This window comes from Marmota monax, unplaced genomic scaffold (genome assembly GCF_021218885.2).
Source record: "Marmota monax isolate L192 unplaced genomic scaffold, Marmota_monax_Labrador192_F-V1.1 WCK01_AAM20220418_F8-fsc00069, whole genome shotgun sequence".
NCBI classification, from domain to species: domain Eukaryota; kingdom Metazoa; phylum Chordata; class Mammalia; order Rodentia; family Sciuridae; genus Marmota; species Marmota monax.
This window is the reverse complement of record NW_026695243.1, coordinates 578,217-589,712: the sequence shown is the minus strand read 5'-3', so window position 1 is coordinate 589,712 and position 11,496 is coordinate 578,217. Positions and strand designations below refer to the sequence as shown.

Genomic DNA, 11,496 nt, shown 5'->3' with positions numbered 1-11,496 from the left:
TTTGAGCTCTTCCTGGTTTGTAAAAGGATAGGAGCAGATTGTTAGAGTTGGTGACCACAGGAGGTGGGCTTGAGGCTGGGAAGAGATTATGAACTTTTTCCTTATACGTCTTTGCATGTCTTGATCTTTGTAGTAACATCACTGAATTCAATGAGGAAGTATGACTTTTGTAAAAATCACAATTTAAAAATTGATAAAATGCTTTTATATTATTCAATTTTAAGATGCTATACATTGTGAGATGATTATGGATTTGGATCAACTGTTGCAGAAGACTAGAGCACCACCACAGTACATATATGTCAATTATAAGGTGTATTACTATTTAATGAACATTACAAATGTGAAAACTAAGTTTAGCTTAGTGATTGGGGACCATTCTCTCTCTCTCTCTCTCTCTCTCTCTCTCTCTCTCTCTCTCTCTCACACACACACACACACACACACACACACAAATACAAATATTGGTTTTATTCTCTTTGTCCTACTTCACCTTCTCTTTTATGAGAATTGATCTGTTCACTACCTTGTATTTCCTAAACAGACACACACACACATACACACACACACAACGGGTCCCCAGCTTATTGGTCTTTTGTATACTTGGAAACAATGTTCAATGTAGGTGTGGTGGTGCAAATTTGGAGAATCAAACACAAACATATTTCTCTAGATAATAAGGGGAAAGTAATAGAGGAGAGAGAATCATCAGGAAGGTGGGAACAGGAGCTGGAAAGGAGGAGGCTTGAGAGATAAAAGGAGATTTGGAAGCCAGTGATGTGTGTGTGTGTGTGTGTGTGTATGTGTGTAATAGTCTCTATAAGAGATAGCCAGGAATATTATTTACATTGAAGTAAAAATGCTATATTTTGACTCATGCATACCCCCACTCCCTTTCTCTATTTAGTCTCTATTAAATCCTTTTTTTTTTTTTGCTAGTTTGGGAAAGTAATTTGCTTTTCAGAAGTGAGTCTTGCTGTAGGATGAAACCAGACACTGGCCATGGGGGTACAAGCACATTGAGGGTATAAGAGAATTCAAGGAATACAAGCCTTACTTTACTACATTATTTTTTATTTTTCAGGTAAAGGACACTTACAGAGAAATACTAGATCCCGAGTCTATAAATTTATACAAATTTAATGCACAAGTAATTATCACATAAAGAATTATATGCAAACTTAAATTGTGGACTAAGGCAGTAGGTAGGAAGAATAAATGACAAACTTCAGAATATGGTAATCAATCTTGTCTTCCGAATTGAATTTCAAAGGATAAAAATGTCTGAGTAATTAGTAATAGTAATTAGTAATAGTAACATATCTATTCCCACTGATATTGCTCATTTTTTGAGGCAACAATCAGTTACTAAACAAATCCAATCTAATGCCAGTGAGACTATATTTCTTGTGACTCTGGCAATAAATGGTTAAAATAATGGCATTAGATTATTTTTGTTCATATTTTCAGTGACTTAAATTGATGATTAAACTATAGCTTTCAGTCTTACTTTTCAAATAATGTTTTTTTCTCTAATAATAAAAGCAGTGTAAATCTATTGTACAAAATTGGAAAAAATTTTTAATTCCATGTTACAAAAAGAAAATATCTTTGGTCTATTTTATTCTTATCTTTATTCTGTGTGTAATAATACAATCCATTTTCATTTAAAATTATTATAGTGAAAAATCCTGAGCATAGATTTTTATAAAATAAAATCATATTCATGGTACAAATATTAAGTGCTTACTACAGTACCAGAAAAATGGCGAAAATAATAGAGATTCAGATAAGGAGAATTATAGAAAAAAAATTCTCAATGTAGATCCCTTGTGTGAAAGGACAGTTATTCATACTTATCAATTATCCATGCATCTAGGAAGTATCAAAAACATTATTTCCATGTGTATTTGATATTTCCTAGTATAGAGGTAAAAGTGCAAATGGAATATATTATAAAATGCTTAATGTTTATATGCGTTATTTTCAATTGATTTTATTTTGTGTATTTAATCCTCTACTTTTGAGTATTGAATCATTCAGCAAAAACAAAACCAACAAGGAAAATCTTGACATCTTTTTATCACATTTTATTATTTATTTATTTATTTATTTAATTTTTTTTTTTTTTTGCCAATTGCCAAACAAATCAATTAACAACTTTATTTTTTTTTACACATAAAGGCTGATGAAAAACCATTACTGGTCCTATTAAAGAAAATCCAACATTGCAATTGAGAAGAATAAGAACTATTATTTACTCATTAAATACTATTTAAGTTTTCTAACACACAACTTGAAAACATACAGCATGCTTCTTTAATTTCAGTACAATGGATTCAATACCAAGTTTACATACAGGTTACACGCATCAAAGCCAGATTACAAATTATCATAGTCATCATCATCATCATCGTCACGTTTTCTTTTCAATGCATTTGATGATTCATTGGCAGTATTTTGTGATGATACCATATTAGTGGTAATAAGAATGTTTTTGGACCCAATTAATTATGGATTAATTAGAACATTCTGAACTGCTGATGTTGCAGGAATTGAGGCTTTTACCGCAGGGGACTGTGAAGTAGGCATCTGTACTGTAAACCTTTGCCCTGTTAGAGACATTGAAGTCCCTACCTTAGTTGAAATAGACATGGTTTGTGGGGTTGGTGTGCCTAGTGAGGGAGTACTTGGTCTGCTAGTAACTGAACCAACACTTAACCGTGGTACTGTTATTCTTCCTGCAGAAGTAGATGCTTTCTTTTGTAAAGACTTGAGCCTATAGTTTGGTGCTGTTAGACAATATTTATCAGGAGGCAATCTAGGACCCAAATATGGCTTGATCAATGGCAAAGGGGTTTGATTTCTTTGCCTTGCAATATCTAATAAAAAATCTCTTGGGGAGGAGAGGTAAAAGACTGGTCAGCTCCACACTGGATTGCCAATCAGATGTCATCTGCATCAAGAGTAGCTTTCTTAGCATGGCTGGAATACATTTTAGCATCATCTAGAATTGTGGTCACATATTGGAAGGCAAATTCCAACATCTGATTTATAACTCTTGGCTCATATTCTGTAATGCCCATATCCTTCAGGATCTGTGCCATCATCTGTGCATCTTTCAGCATGCTCTTGGGAGAAGCCATCTTGCCAGACTCCATGATATCCAGTGATCAAACTTCTTGAGCTAAATCACCCACATTAATGTATTTCAGTCCTGATCTTGATGCAAGTTCTTTGTCTAATGTAGTTTTTCCAACCCCTGGAGTACTGGTGAGCAGAATGTTCAGTAGCAGCATAGTCCTCCACAGCGACCATACAAGCGCCTAGGCTCACACGCTCAGCGCACTAGGGAGAGCACATTTTATTTTTAAAGCTGGCAACATTTGTATGTTTAATTGTGCAAATGTATTTACAGATTGAGAAATTATTACTAAGCAAACACATATGTAATCAACTCTCAGATCAAGAAATATAATAACTGTCCCCCTCTTCCCATAGTCTCCATCTCCCACCTCTATGTGTACTCACTATACTGAGTTTAAAGTCATCTTTTATTTTGTTTGTTCTACTTTTTCAGGTAGACATACCACCTGTTTAGCTACTCTTAAATAAGAGAGCTAGTTTAGAACTTTACATTAATAGAAGAATATAGCAGTTATTTTGTTTCCTGTACATAGCCTAATACTGTATTCCCCAAGATTTTCAGGTAAGCAGCATGTAGTGATGTAGCATACTTATCTTTGCTATATAGAATTTCATTATATGGATACACAGTTTATTTATTCATTCTTTTTTAAATGGGCATAAGTTGTTTCCAGTTTCTAATAAAAAAAAGTATGAGAATTCTTGAGAGCACACCTGACTTTGGCACATATGTAAAAGCATTTCTCTAATGTTTAGTACTGGAATTTCTAAGTTTGCTTATTGTCACTTTTGTTGAAAAATGCCACCACGCCACCCTGTTTTACAAAGTAATTACACTCATTTATGCTTCAACAGTGTACCATTGCACCACAAGAAATGAATTACGGTATGTACTCTGATTTCCCTCTGTTCCATTTTCTTTACCTTGTATTCTTATTTCTGAAACAATAAAGCACAGCTACACTTATAATACCAATTTATATACCAATATACTAAATATACTGTGTAATGAATAATATATCTAGAAACCCTGAGATCAGATTTCTGATTGTTCTAATCTTAACAACATTTAGTTTTATCAGATATTCTAATTCTTAGCCATTCTGTGTAATACAATCTAATTGTGATTTTAATATTCATTTCCCTGATTGACAGTGAGGCTGATTACTTTTAAAGATTTGGTTTTCATTTGGGTTTCCTTTTTGTGCCATGTTTAAATCTTTGATTCATTTTCTTAATGAATTGTCTGTGCTTTTCTTAATGATTTTTGTAATTAATCTTTTTAATTTTGAGATTATTACATATTCATATACATTTATAAGAAATATCATACAGACAACTCCCATTTGCCCTTTAATCAGTATCCTCCATTGGCAAAATCTTGTGTAACTATTATATAATATTGCAGTCAATGAATTGTCATTGACAAAATCTAATGATATTATTCTGATTTCCCATCTTGTATATATTTCTGTTTATGTATGTGTATACATGTGTATGCTTAGTTCTGCATGGTTTTGCCACGTGTGAAACTTTGTGTGTCCATCAACATTTTCAAGATATTGACCAGTTCCATCACCACAAGGATCCTCCCAACTGTTCCCTTCTATAGTCGTACCAACCTTCCCATTCATTCTTCTCCCCAGAAAACCTCTGATCTGTTCTCTATCTCTATAATTTTGTCATTTCGAGAATGTTAATAAATAAAAGAAGACAGAAACTTTTTGGGGTTAACTTTTTTTCTGCTTGACCTACTTCCCTGGAGTTTCATCAAGTGGTTACCTGATCATGTTTTTAAAAATGCAAATGTAGGGCTGGGATTGTGGCTCAGCTGTAGAGCGCCCTGGGTTCTATCCTCAGCACCATGTAAAAATAAATAAGTGGTATAAAGGTGTATTAAGAATTGTAATGTAATAATAATAATAATAATAGAAAAAATAAATAAGTGAAATAGAGATATTGTGCCCAAATACAACTAAAAAATAAATATTAAAAATGCAAATGTAAAACTCAGGAGTGTGGAATTCTCTCTCAATTTTCTCCATTGTGATTCACCGTTTTACCTTTCCCAGGACTATCACTAGGAATTCTTACCTGTTTAAGCACACTTTCCCCCTTCCCTGGGGACACTGTGAGTATATGTTTACAATTTTTGCCAGAGCCTCAACACTTGAGACTTTGCCACTTGTATGTATATCCCTTTCTGTGAGTGCTCTGGAAGATTTAAGATTCCCATGGAATATAGAAATATACTTTATATAATTTAAGGCATAGTCATTTCAGTGTTCTTTTGTAATTAAAATTTAGGGAAAAAATTGTGAAACCATTCACAGTTGGATAAAGTTACCTGAGTAAATAACCGCTATTCTAAAATGTTTGTTTAAAACCTCTTGCTTCCTCAAATATACGATTGTTTAACTGAAGTTTAATTCATTGCCTTGTTTAAACATAGATTCCATAGTTTTCATTTCCTTCCTAAATTGTTATCTTGTTTCTTTAGAATACATATGGGTAAAATAGTGCTAAAAACAAACCAATAATAATATAAACTTCTCTAATACTTAAGGTCTGCATGAAAGTCGAAGTATTAAGTTTGTATTAACTTTACTCTGTAGCTCATTAAGACATCTCTAACTCATTTCCCAGGTTCTAAGATAAGCACAAAGCTTGACATTCTATTAAAATTTGTTGATAGAATGAATGAAATCTCTAGATTATTTTGTGTATGTGTGTGTGTGTGTGTATTGCTTAACTAGAAGCTAGAGTTGCAGAAACAAAAGGTGTATTGATTAATACAAATGCTAGTTGTTGTTATTTATATACTTTTCCAGATTGCTAAAACCAAAGATTAGAAATTGAAATAGAACACAAAAGAGTCAACAGAAAATTCCCTCCAGCAAACAAAGACACCTGCTTTTAAAAGTTCAAAAGAAAGAAGGTACAAACTTCTATATTAGCTTCCTGGTTTAAAAGTTCCCTTTTATTTTATCCACACATTTGCCCATAAGCACACTATTTGTCACAGGGTACTAGAAGGTATTTTGGAAGCTAGGTAGGGAATTGGGGGCAGAATTCCTTTAGTGCTTTCTAATGAGCCAACAGCTGTGACACATAGATCATTGACTGCAGGAGATTGAAGGCACCTTGGGATCATCTTCTCAACTCCTTTAACTATAAAGATAAGGAAAAATAAGGTGGAGGAAAGGTTGTTGATTTATCCAAAGATACCCTGCTGATAGAGGCAGAGTCAAGATCAGATTTCAGATGGTTGAAGCCATGTCAGTGTTCCTCTACTTGACACAACCCAAGGAATATCACCTAGAAAATGCTTTGCTTAGTCATTCAGCAAGTTCATATTGGCCACCCATTGTATTAGGTAATGCACAGAACATTGTGCAGAGGTGAAGAAGGTGATTCTTACTTGCTGTGAAACTTGCCAGTTTCTGGGGAGTTAGACAAGTAACAAGATGTATTACTGTAGACTACGTTAAGTGCCACTGCACAGATATGGACAAAGTGCTGAGAAATCACTGAGAGACTCCGCGAACAGTTTATTGCAGTTCATTTGTCATGTCTCCCCAAAACACTGAACATTACTTTCAAGGCAGCTGTGGTGAGAGGGGATATGTCACAAAACCTTCTTGACCAAAATGACCTTATCGTCCAGGGCATTTCTGATTCCACTGCAGTACATAGACCTGTGGGGTGATGATTACTCTGGGTTTTATGGTTTAAGAAGCACTGAAATAATAATCCTCTAAAAATAAGCCATGACGTATATCCACAGATGTAGAACTAATTTACATATTTAATATGTTTTACGTAGTTCCTCAACAAACAAAATCATTACAGAACAAAAATATTTTGTCTTCAGAGAATGGCAAGAAGATGCCCATCTACATTTTGGAGTAATGTTTTGATTTGTTTCTCCAATAGGTAATGTCTCATATTTTTAACTTCTCCATGAAGTCTTTTTTTAAAATTATTTTTATTTATTTTTTAGTTATTGATGGGCCATTATTTTATTTATTTTATTTTATATGCAGTGCTGAGAATTGAACCCAATGCCTCACACATGGTAGGCACAATCCCAGACCTGTCCATGAAGCTTATGCTGAAGCTTAGATCATATAAAGAAGTAGAGCCTGTGAGTAGCTTTTCCCTTGCCTCCTCTTCCTCTCCCCTAATAGAAGCAAATAGATAAAACCAGGCATGCTTCTCTTCAGTTTCCTTTATCTGTCCTGAGATCACATTGCAAACATTCACTCCTGCAATCCCACTGCCCTCCTATAATTTTCCACTGTGAACTTCTTTGGAGCCCCCTGTCAGATTGATTCAGCCCATCTCTGATTTCAGCAATATCTGTGGTGGGCAGTTCAGTTCCTAAGTACATTGATGGCATCCTGCCTCTAACTTCTGCTCTTTTTCTCTTCAAAGCCTGAAAGTTTGCATAGCTCATACGCGATCAGCTAAGTAAATGTTTCCAAGGATACCCTCCATCAGTGGAGGAGTTTGCTATATCAGCTTCCTCCTTTTTGGTGAGAATATTGACTGAACACCAGGTCCCCAAAGTAATATTAGGCAGTTCAATAACAGCCATGTTCTTGCTTTGTCTTTTTTCCATCTCTGATTCTCTCGCTAACTATGGGTGATCTCTGTCATCAACTCCCAAATAAAGTACCTATACCCAAATCTCAGCTTTGCTGTGGGAGATCCAAGCTTAAGATGCTTCAAAATTCTGAACTTATTTTCTAAGTTTCAACTATACCCTTGACTAACACATGGTCATTATTGCTTCCAGAACAACCTCTGTTCTAGTACTAAGTCATTGGCATGTACTCTATATAAAACCATTTAAAATAGTTTCATGTCCCAAATTGGCTAATTTGAACATTGAAAATAATGGCACTACATCTGTTCGATGATGTACTAAATGCAAAAACCTAGCAGGACAAGTAGACCAAGAAGGGTATATAAGTTGAGCTGAAACTCTGTTCTCTGCACTAAATTTTGCTTCTCCAGAGGGCTATATTGCAGAGAGTAGGAGTGAGGCATGTTTGCATTAGGTCTGCTTGGATTACTGCTCAAACAGTTTATTGCTTCCAACTGTTTGTTTAGAAACTGTCTGTTTCAGCTGAAAAGTTTATTTTCTTTTGCTTTTTCACTTCTAGTTTTAAGAGTAATAAATGTTCATTATGGAAAATTAATAATTCTTAGAAAACCACAGAAGAAAGCAATAATCATGTTAAATTCCATATCCCAAAGTTAACTCCTATCAATGCTTTGCTAAATATTTTTTAAGTTTTGAGAAAACCTATAGAAGGAAATAATGAAAGTCAAGAAGGAGAAAGAGGGAACACCCTATATTTCCATTTTATTGTTTCCTTTTTTCTCATGTACCAGCATTTTATAATGTCATTAAGAAAACATTTTTATTGACATGCTTTTAAAAGCCCACAATTTGTACATAATATTAAATTTTCCAATATTCCTTATCACACAACACTGGTACACATATATTTTGTATGCTAATATGCACAGCTCTGATATTTCTTATATGGAGAGTCCTGGAAATAGGATAAATGGGTAAAAGAGTATGTGCATATATGATCCTGCTGGTTGTTGCCAGATTGCTCTATATCTTCAACAATTTACACTTCTCTGCAGGCCTGGCTTTGTGGTAATGTGACCTATACTGTACATTTGCATAGGGACCCATGTTTAGCAAGGACCCTATTCTTGGTTTAATGCTCTTTAATGTTACCATCTTGAAATGCTTATTGATTTTTGAAAAAAAGGAACCTCATTTTCATTTTGCTATGGATCCCACAGATTATACACTTGGTCCTGTTTCCATATGAAAATCAGAAGAAGAAAATAATATCATGTTTAAAGTATTCTATGTCTCATTGAGTATTGTCTATGCAAATCTAATCATTTCTTTGGTCTCATATCTCATGGAGAAAATCAAACAGTTTTAGCTATGCAGTTTTTGCAGTTTTACTCATGTGCTGCAGGCATTATAACTCCAACCAGATAAAATTCAGCCATTTCTTGCCTTGGCTGTTTTTGCACTTGTGTGGACCATGTTCAAATTGTTGAGTAGCATAGGTTGTTTCTGTGCTAACAGTTAATTAACAGTTAGTTAACCCATATCCACATATATCACTATATTTTTAAAAGTGATGTGGAGAATGGCAAATTTAGGACTAAAAATGGGGAGGGCATTAATGAACAACACGATCAAAAAAGCAAGCCCTTAAGAACAAATTGAGAAATATCTATATCTCTGCATTAATCTATAGACCCTTATATCTTTTTCTAGCCACTATTTTTAACAGATAAATAATTTAAAAATGGTTTTGATACATTTTAGTAATCTTTACTTGTATTTGTTTTGTCAGAAACACTGTATTTTCCTATTTTTTTTTCTGGCTTGACTTTAGGCAGTTATCCCTGTGGATTATTGACAATGTTTTTGAATTGTAACAATTTATGTGAGGTCCAGATGAAATAGATTCTTACCAAACAATTTAGTTTAATTGATTATTGGTTTTCTTCAAAGATTTCATATTCTTTTACCATCCCCTGCCCTTCATAATGGTGGTTACACGGTTCCTTTTTTGATTGACATTTTATAATTTTTTTCTTTTATTTATCATTTTGCATTTATATTTGTCAGACTTTCTATTGCAAGTTCTAAAACTCAAAAATTATAAGCCCAAACTAAAAGAGGGTAATGTATTGACTGATGAAAAGATTTATGCTTGGCTCTGGGGTGTTATCTGCCAAATCTTGTGAGACTTATGATGTGTTTACGCATGGGTGACCCCAGCAAGAAGGGGATGATAAAACAACCTGCCCACTCCACTGTGCAATCTAAGACCAGAATTATTTTCTTCCATGAATCTGCATTGAAGTTTTCTGTGCTTTTGACTGTGGACCCACAGTTTATCACATGAAAATATCAAATAGTGATGCTATCCAATCTTGTAGTGGCAACAATAGTTTCATCTAAAAGGGTTTTAAATGTGAAGGTGATATAGAAATTTTTTTAAAAAATCACTTACAAAGGTGGTGCAATAGATGAAGTTAGCCTTGCAGTTTGAAAAAGAAAGTGAAATTCGTAACATTAAAATAACTTAGAAAATGACCTACATTTACCAACTGTTCAAAATCACCTTGGAACACATAAAATATAAACACTATTGACTGTGGCTGGGGTGTAACTCAATGGGAAAGGACTTGCTTAACATTTGTGAGGCTCTGTGTCCAATCCCCAGTATGGAAAAAGAACATTAAAAAAAATGCTTTGACTGCTGCTGAGAAAACATCAACCATATTGTTTTAGGATAATTGACATAGAAAATGTATATATATATATATATATATATATATATATATATACTGCTAATCAAACAAAGAAAGTATAATTGGTTAAATATATTTTAATAATTTAGAAATTTTAAACAAGATTGAACTGCTTCAAATTAAAAAAAAAATTGGAGAAATATTTAAAATTATGCAAGTCAGTGCATAATTGTCTCATGTTACTTTGAAAGTATAATTCTATAAAAACTAGTGATGGGGAAAATTTATTTTTAACTAACTCAACATTTTGACCAATTTTGTTTTAAACACTCCATTTGCAGTCATTGAACAGGAGCACAAGGCTTAAAATTAGAGGATGGTAGTGATAATGTACACTAAAAGTTTCCAGAGTATTAAAAACCTTAGCATTTATCTACTTTAATGTGCTTCTGTTGCTCTTTGCTGCAATAATACAATTTCTCTCTATCACAAACTTTCCTTTAGCAACCCTATTTATAGTCGATGTCATTGTGGTTGATTTGCTTCTCTCTTTCCTTTTTCTTTATTCTTGCAATTTTTATAGAATGTTTACCTAGTGTATTATTTGGGTCACATTATTTGAGGTGGAACTTAAGTGCAAATGCAACCTTTTCATGGGTAGAAATATTCAACATGGTCCGTATCATTCTATCTTGATGTAGTATGTTTTCCACTATACCTTCTAGTTTTAGTATAGTCTTCAGAAAAATTTTAAAATACTGCATCAACATAAAGTTACCTTTATTTTGAAAGAATTACACATGTTTCAAATTTCTTATGCTTTTATTATTTTGGAAATACCTTCAGAATTCAGATTTGTGCTCTAGAAAGATGTTATTGATGTTCTTTATTCTACTATGTATGACCAAAAAGTCTGGAGTGTGTGTGTGAGTGTGTGTGTGTGTGTGTGTGTATTTCAAATAGGAAGTGAAGAAGATAAACTGGCTAGTGACATTGAGATCCAAAGAACAAAACAGTGGATAAGTTTTCTGGGCTTTC

At 33.6% G+C, this 11,496-nt stretch overlaps 1 pseudogene; it reads right to left on the bottom strand.

The window, feature by feature from the left end:
• Positions 1–2,382: 2,382 nt before the first annotated feature.
• LOC124101428 (transcription initiation factor TFIID subunit 9-like) lies at positions 2,383–3,330 on the bottom strand (annotated as a pseudogene).
• Positions 3,331–11,496: the final 8,166 nt, after the last annotated feature.